At 51.9% G+C, this 8,554-nt stretch overlaps 1 protein-coding gene across 1 annotated transcript in view; it reads right to left on the bottom strand.

The window, feature by feature from the left end:
- The window catches only part of NCOR2 (nuclear receptor corepressor 2), a 160,842-nt gene that overhangs the window by 110,703 nt on the left and 41,585 nt on the right, over window positions 1-8,554 (bottom strand).

Raw genomic sequence — 8,554 nt, 5'->3', positions numbered from 1 at the left:
CCACGTACCCCAAAAAAAAAAAAAAAAAAGAATGTACATATATGTATAACTGAATCACTTTGCTGTAGAGCAGTAATTAATACAATGTCGTAAACCAACTATACGTCAATAAAATAAAAAACAAATTAAGGGGGATGGAGGCCCAGAAGGAGGCAGAGGGACACTCAGAGATGTGGACCGATACGGAAGAGGACGGAAGACTCACCCCCAAGCACCCCCTTCCCCTCGGCCCTTTCCCCACAACTTCCAACACACAGCAGCGTGTAGCAGCTGGGGCCCGTGGGGGTCACAGACAGGCCCCGGAGAGCCCACCAGGCCCGTGAACTTGCTTGCCCGCAAGCCGGGTGTACAGCAAGATCAACTTTTCTGGAGAGGGGTCCCCCAACTTGCTCACATTCTCAGCCTCATCCAAACTCTTACCGAAAGCTTACAAACTGATGACCAAGAGCCCCGCCCCATCCAGCCTCCAGGAGGTATGGTACCTGTGGGCCACCAGGACCCCAACCTCAGGAAAAAGACAAAGAGGAGGACACTCCAGGCCCTGATGGACGAGGAAGCTCCCCCAACACACGCCTCCCAGGGGCTGAAGGGCCTGAAATCACCCTGCCCTGGGGACCCCCTGGGGAGTCACTCTCTGCTCCCTCATCCCCCGCAAACAGACACCACTGCCTCAGAGACCCACCTCCCAGCGGCTGTCGGGGTCTGCCAGCACACCTCATCCCCGGGTGGACCAGGGTCCCCAGGCCTCGCAGTGACTTCCAGCAGGAGGTCGGCATCCCCACTACCTGGTCTCAAGTCGGAGATGCTGATGGGCCTGCACGGTCCCTCGACCCCAGCCAAGCTCAGCCCTGTCTCCACCCATCTCCTGACAAGGAAAGGCCACGCCCACTTCCAGGAGGGTCAGTGAGGGGACCCTCGGCTCCCTGGGTCATTCTGGTCTCGCCTCCCATCGGCCAGGCCTCCCGCCTCGAGGTCTCGATACTTAACATCAGCCTCCCCCTCCCCAGCAGGACGGGCGCTGGGGGTCCTCAGTCACACAGGCTGAGACCACAACCCCTCATTCCACAGCAAGGTGTCTCTGAACGAATCTCAGATGGTCTCAGCCTCAGTTTCCTCATCCGAATAATGGGAGCAGTAGCATTGTGCTTTCATCTCCTCAGTCATTCAGCAAACATTTACTGAGCATCTACTATGCGCTGGGCACTGTCTTGGGCCCTGGGGACATAGAGGTGAACAAGACAAAGTCCCCGGCCCTCATGGAGGTGACGCCTAGAGGGGCCACACTGACAATAAGCCAGATAATCCTGGAGTCAGGAACTTACATGGAGGGTGCGATAGTGACTGGGGGAGGGGAGGGTGTAACTATTTTAGATTCAGGGGTGCAGAAAAGTCTCTCAGAGACGGCTGCGAGCTGATATCTCGATCACCAGGAGGACCCAGCTGTGGGGCGATCCAGAGGGAGATGCACTCCTGGCAGAAGGCACTGGGAGTGCAAAGGCCCTGAGGTGGGAACAAACTCAGAGTGTCCGAAGGACAGAAGACCCATGCGGCTGGAGAGTGTTGGGCAGGGACAGAGTGGAGCAACAGGAAGGAGGAGGACGGCTGAGAGGCTGGCAGGGCCGGCTGTACAGGGCCTTGTGGGTCGGGGCAATGGAGAGGGTTTGGACTTGGAGACGGCAGCTGAGAAGGCCAAGAAGCAATGACAGCCCAGAGCAATGAGCCCACTAGCACCAAGGTCTTGGTGTCTAACACCATTCTCCAATAAATGGAGCCATTTCTCAGGACTTCCCTGGCTGTCTGGTGGTTAAGACTCCGTGCTTCCAGTACAGGCAGCGCGGGTTCGATCCCTGGTCGGGGAACTGGGATCCCACATGCTGCGCATGCAGCACAGACAAAGGAAAACAGAAAAAAGAGCCATTTCTCCCTGGAGGAATGGCTGCATCCAGAGCTGTGGCAGGAAATATACAAGATGAGCCCAGAACATTTTTAAGTAAAGAAAGAGTTTCCGACAGCCAAAGCTGGAACAATTTGAGAGGCAAAATAAATAACGCTAGTACTAGATTATAGCCCGAAGAATAAAATAAATAACCACGCATCCACACGGATATAAATAAATGACCGAATAAATAAATAAAGGAGGGAGGAGGGACAAATGTTCCTTACAGAATTCCAATTAATAAACGTAGAAGGACTGAGGGAAGTTGAAAATCACTATTAGATACCACGGTGCTAATTACTGCAGGCTAGACCCTTGCATGAACATTAAATCAGTTGGCAAAACTGAGGAGAGACAGGAAATTTGCATAGCCTCGAAGCATTTCCCCCAAATATTTACTAATCATTGTGGCAGTTTAACTTGTGTCCACAAATTCTTTGATATTCCCCCTCCAGGAGGTGTAGCTGGACTCCCCTCCCCTTGACAGTAGGCTGGATGGTGACCTGCTTCTAAAGCACAGAGTAGGGACAGGAAAGATAGCAACTCAACGGTGGAGACACGGCTGACACCTCCCTGAGCAAGGGGGCAAGGTCAACACCACCTGTAGTGACATAAACACCTCCAGTCAGGGTGTTGGGTGCTCCCGATATATCATGATGGGAAGGGCACCCCCTCACCTCTGTGGGACTCTTCCCCCAAATCCACAAGCCCAGCGTCCTCCTGAGAAAGTATCAGACACACCCAAATTGCAAGACATTCTGCAGAATCCCTGACCAGTCCTCTTCAAAAGGGTCAGGGTCAGGAAAATCGAGGAAGACTGAGACATTATCCCAGAGTGGAGACCAAGGGGACATGAGGACGAAATGCAGAGCAGGAACCTGGATCAGATCTTGGGCCAGAAAAAGGACATTAGTGGGAAACTGGGAAAATCCAAAGGAAGTCTGTGGTTTAGCTAATAGGACTGTACCACTGTCCCTTTCGTAGTTTTGATAAATGTACCTTGTTCGTGTCACATATTCGCATTGGGGGATGCTGGGTGGAGGGTATACGGGGAATTCTTAGTACGGTCCGTGGGTTCCACGTCCCCAGATACGGGGCCGACTGCACTGTGCCATTTTACATAAGGAACTTGAGCATCGCGGATTTTGGTATCCACGGGGTTCCTGCAACCAACCCCCCTCACTGTACTATCTCGGCAACTCTTCTGTAAATCTAGCTATTTTAAAATAAAGACTTAAAAAAAAAAAAGAGGGACAAGACCTATGTTGAAATGCCATAGTGAGATCAAAGACAATTTACTTTAGAGCTGGCAGGGGGCTTGGTGTATGTTATGAATTGAACTGTGTCTCCCCACAATAAAGATGTTGGGGTCCTGACCCCCCCACCCCCAATACCTTAGAATGTGGCCGCATCAGGAAATCAGGTCATTACAGAGGTCATCAAGTTAGCATGAGGTCAATAGGGTGGCCCTGATCCCATACGACTGGTGTCCTTATAAAAAGGAGAAATTTGGACAGAGAGGCAGATACACACAGAGGGAAGATGACATGAAAAGACACAGTGAGAAGGCCACATGAAGACGGAGGATTGGAGTGGAGTGTCTACAGGCCAAGGATCGCCAAGGAAGCCAGCAAACACCAGAAGCTGGAAGACACACGGAAGGATCCTCCCCTAGCGTCTGCAAGAGATCAAGGCCCAGCCGCTACCTGGATTCCCGACTTCTGGCCTCCAGAGCTGAAAGAAAACGAATTGCTCTAGTTTTCAGGCACCCAGGTTGTTGGGACAGGTTCTGGCAGCTCGAGGAAACATGCACAGCCTATAACAGCTTCAACAAGCACGGTGCTGTGGCTTCGAGCTGAAGAGGCCTCGGTGAGAGCAAAGACTCATGGGGGCAGAGGGGATGCACGGAGCCGCCTCTGTTCCCCACAGCTACCAGAGGGCACGAATTCTCCCTTGCTGATCTGGGTTTCCTTCCAAAGCAAGCACCGTGACTGGCACCCAGAAGCATCCGCTTACTGCCAAAGAGGACCAATGTCAAGTCCACAGGTTGCAAATGGGCACAGTCCACGAAGTGGAGCCAGCTCGTGAGACTGTTGTGTTTGGACTGCAGTGCTTTCTAAAAAATCTGAATTTGTTGCCAGTATTGAAAATCAGAAGCTGCTGCATAAAAAGCTCAACATAAAGCTTCTCTTTAAAAAAAAAATCAGGCAGCCTGGCCACGCTCTCTCATGGCTACAGACAAGGAACTAAGAACTAACTGCCCCTTTAAAAGCGTGAGGAGCTCACCACTCACCCCAGTCTTCACTGCTCCCTACCGCCTCCCACCAGCCCTTTCCCCTCTAACTTTGTTCCCGCCCTGGAGGCATGCATCTGGGTGGTTCGCTAGCCCCTAGACATCTGGTTTGGGGTGACCACTTGTCCAACATTCTTCTGGCAAACACTTTTTGAGTGTTTATTTTGTTCCAAGAAGTGTTTAGGTATTGCAGCTGCTAACGGCATACTGCAGACAAATCTTCTCTGCTGAGATTTTGTCCAAAAATAGGGAACAGAGTCCAGAGGGCTCTGGAAGGACCGACAGACCAGCAATGTGATGAGTTTGCCGGTGGAGGCATTTATAGGGTGCAAAGGATATCTCAATCTCCTGGAGAAGGCAGGGTTTAAAAAAGCACAGCCTGTCAAGAAATATGGGCCTTGTCGGCTGACACTGGACTAGGGGGAGAAACGGGAACCAGGAAGGAGGAAAAAGGAGATGCAAAGTCCGTGGACGTTCAAGGAGAGTCTGGCCAGGCCCTGGGTGGGACTGGCCCTGGGGTCCATGGAGTTCTGAAAAAGGAAAGTGTGGGGGCAATCAGGGGAGGCTTCCTGGAGGAGGAGAGGTTTGAGATGAAGCTTGGGAGAAGTAAAGGAATGGGGTGGGCAGAGGGAAATGAGGAGAATACTGGGTTCCGGGGGAGTAAGGGTGACAGTGAATTTGGAGGGAGTGAGGAGGGGCGTTCAGGGAGAACCAGACCCCCGACTGTGGGGGAAGCAGCCCATGAAGGGCCCTGAATGTTTTGGGAAAAGCCTGTCAGACTGGGGTGACTGATGGTCCAAAACATGCTTACTAGGGGCCAAGCACTTTTCCCATGCAAGATGACTCCAAGGAGACCAACTTACTGGCAAGCTAAGTGATGTGACTTGCCCGAGGTCACCGGGCTAGCGAGGGGCAGAGTCCGGACTGCAGACCCAGGAGAGGGAAGCAGGGTGGGTGCACAGATTGAGCTGGTCTAGGAGTTTGGCTGTGAGGCCCTGACTTAACATCTCTGAACCTCCAGAGCAAGACCACAAGGACCTGTTAACAGTAATCTGGGTCCTGAGCACCCTTTCCACCTGCATGGCCCCAGGGCATCAGCCAGCCCTCAACGAGGGCTGAGGAGGGGAAAAATCAGTCTGAAGACAAGAAAGTTGGGAAGGAAGAGCTACCAGGAGCTATAGCAGGCTTCCAGGCCCCAAGGGAAGGAGAGGACACCAGGTGAAGGGGTGGCCCCAGCAGAACACACAAAAGCCTCAACCATCACCGCTGCATCAATCCCACGCCCTTTCACCGAATCACCTGTGGGTTCCCCAACCCAGTGAATTCAGCTCCGATCTCTCCCGGCAGGTCCGGCCTGCAGAGAGGGGGCCAGTCCCTCCACAGAGCACGGGCAGATGCGGCTCTGGGGTTGCCCTCCCCCATCTCCTGCCCTTTCCCCTCCTTCCCAAAGCCTGGGAGGTCTGAGGAGTCAGTCCCGAGGCCTGGGGCTAAGACCCCACAGCGAGTCACCCGCCTCCCCCGTCCCCGACCCTGCCGGGAGCAGGGGTGGCCATCCCCACACCTCCCGAAGAGGCAGGTGGCAGAGGACAGCAGTTGAGGTGGGTACAGGTGATTTCAACACATCCGCAATTGCCAGTGCAGCAGGAAGTCAAGCGTGAAATTAACTTTAACTCCGCGGCCCCAGCGCGCAAACACTGAGAAATTAAAGTGACAGGGCAAGGTCCCTTGGGGAGGGGTAACCTTCCACCTGGCGGCAATTACAGCAGCCGGAGAGAGGCTGGGAGGCCCGGCTGGGGTGACCTGGTGAAGCGCTGCACCCTGAGAAGCAGCCCCAGCCTGATCTGTCTTATTGTCCTTATCAAGCTGTCTTTCTATCACAGGCGTATTTATTGATTGTCTGTCTGCAGCACCAGAGTGACAGGCCTCATCCACTGCTGTCTCCCCAGGGCCCAAAGAGCGGCTGGCACAGAGCAGGTGCTCATAAATATTTGAATATTTGAATGAATGACTGAGGGATAACTCTTGGTCTCTGTTGATAAAGTAAAAAGAACAAAAATCACAGAACACTTCCTACACGCCTGACACGGAGCTCAGCACTTCAGGGATAGTAATTCATTGAATCTTCAGCAACCCATCTCACAGATGGGGCAACCAAGGCACTGGGAGTTAGTGACTAGCCACACGAGCCAGACGCTTGGGGCTCTCAACATGCCCCTGGCCCATCGGCTCCCCAAAATCCAATCAAATCACTTCTCAGCATAAACTTCATCGTTGGCCTCCCTTCGCACAGATGATAAAACCCAAACGCCTCACCAGCTCTGGGTGATCTGGCTGGCACCTTCCCCTCCCTCACCTACGCCCTCGGGACATACCCGCCGGCTCTGTCCAGCCCCAGGGCCTTTGCACTGCCTCTTCTATCTGCCTGGGGGGACTACACTCCAGCTGCTGCACAGTCCCCAAACGTTCCCTCAACCGTTAGGTCCTGCCCTGAAATCCCTGGCTAAAGTACCCCCTTACTTTCTCTCGCATCACCCTGTTTGCCATCTTCACAGCATTTTTTAAAGTAAATGACTGCACTGACTTAATGATGACCACACTGAAATTAAAATTACAGAAGGGATTATGATTTCAGAGGCAAACTATGAAAAAAAATCAAAGTTCTAAGAAGGAATCAGTTCAAATAACTTGCTTACAGATACATTTTTCTAACATAAAGCTGACCACTTATAACAGGAAAAATCTTAAAATTATTTACCTCGATGTTTTACACTTAAACATCTGTTCATCTGTGACTTAGATTTGGAACAAATTTCACTAGGCGGTTACTTACATAGCCAAAATGTACTCTAGTAGACCAGGGCCATCGTCTGATGAAGATTATGGGATATAAAAATAGGGCGTTGGTTCAATAAGCTTATAGTTGTATTCTACTTAGAGACGTAGCAGTATCTTGTTTGCTAGTGTTATTTGTATGGATACCTTTTTCCTTTGTTGTTTGGATTCTGTGGCTGTTTTTACAGCCTGAAATCATCCACATTATTCAGCTTAAAATATTACTCATTTTTAGTTTAGTGAAAAAACTTATGTAAAAGTTTCAGTGTAATAGTATTGCTATCAAAATTGTTATGCTGAAAGGAAAAATAAAACTAGGTATATTAAAGCATAAAGAGCTTAAGATAGCTATGGGACCACAGTATTTTTTATTAGCTGATGTTTTCTTATTCACTTATTAACTCACTTGTTTTCTGTCTCCCCTGCTAGATAAAACTTAATGAAAGTATGGGTAACTTTGTCTTGTTCACAGCTGAATCCCCAGGTCCCTAGAACAGGGCCTGGCACATAGTAAGTGCAGTAAGTGTGTACTGAACGAATGAATGTTCCCAGCAGGTTTGCCCAGATGAGAACACCTCACCCCCATCACCTAAACCAGCTGTGACAGGCCCGAAAGGCCCCCTCGTCCTCACCTAACACCCATCTGGGCCTCCTCCACTCCCAGCAGTTGTCCCCACAATGAGGCAGGTCCCAGGAAGCTTATAAAGACTACGGTGGCCTGATTGGAAAATAAACCGTGTAAAGTTGAGATGGATTTGGTACCTGAGCAGCGAACATGCTCTAAGGCCAGACAAAAGCACAGGCCACATCGGACACAGAAAGCCTAGCACTACACCAGTGTCCCCAGTACAGGACACTCCGCAGCCCCTGCCAGCCACAGGCTGAGTGACAGCCGGCAATACAGGTGAAGCATCCTCGGCAGGTGCTCTCGAGCCCAAATGGGCCAAGGACCTTGCTGGCAACACGGGATTTTCTAGGTTGCTCCATCAGAGACTCGGGGGTGGGTGGCCGTGTTGGTCACCAGAGCCTAGACTAGTCACTTGAGTCCAGAAACTACAACAGAAGGGACCCTCTGCAACAACTAGTCCAGCGCCAGGGGAGCTTGAAAACCATCGGGAGGTTTGCATGCCTCCAGGGATGGGGAGCTCACTGTTGCACGTACACCCTGCAGTTCCACCCCAAGGAAGCTCAGACAATCAGACCAAACTGGACTGCCCACTGGACCAGCTAAGCACCGCCCTCCTGAGGTCACACAAAAATGAACCTTGGGGGCTTCCCTGGTGGCGCAGTGGTTGAGAGTCCGCCTGCCGATGCAGGGGACACGAGTTCGTGCCCCGGTCCAGGAAGATCCCACATGCCGTGAAGCGGCTGGGCCCGTGAGCCATGGCCGCCGAGCCTGCGCGTCCGGCGCCTGTGCTCCGCGGAGGGAGGGGCCGCAGCAGTGAGAGGCCCGCGTGCCGCAAAAACAACAAAAAACAAAAAGATTGAAACAG

This window comes from Lipotes vexillifer, unplaced genomic scaffold, assembly GCF_000442215.2.
Source record: "Lipotes vexillifer unplaced genomic scaffold, Lipotes_vexillifer_v1.1 scaffold21, whole genome shotgun sequence".
In the NCBI taxonomy this organism is placed as follows: Eukaryota; Metazoa; Chordata; class Mammalia; order Artiodactyla; family Lipotidae; genus Lipotes; species Lipotes vexillifer.
Note: the sequence above shows the minus strand (reverse complement) of the source record. Positions and strands in the feature narration are given on the sequence as shown.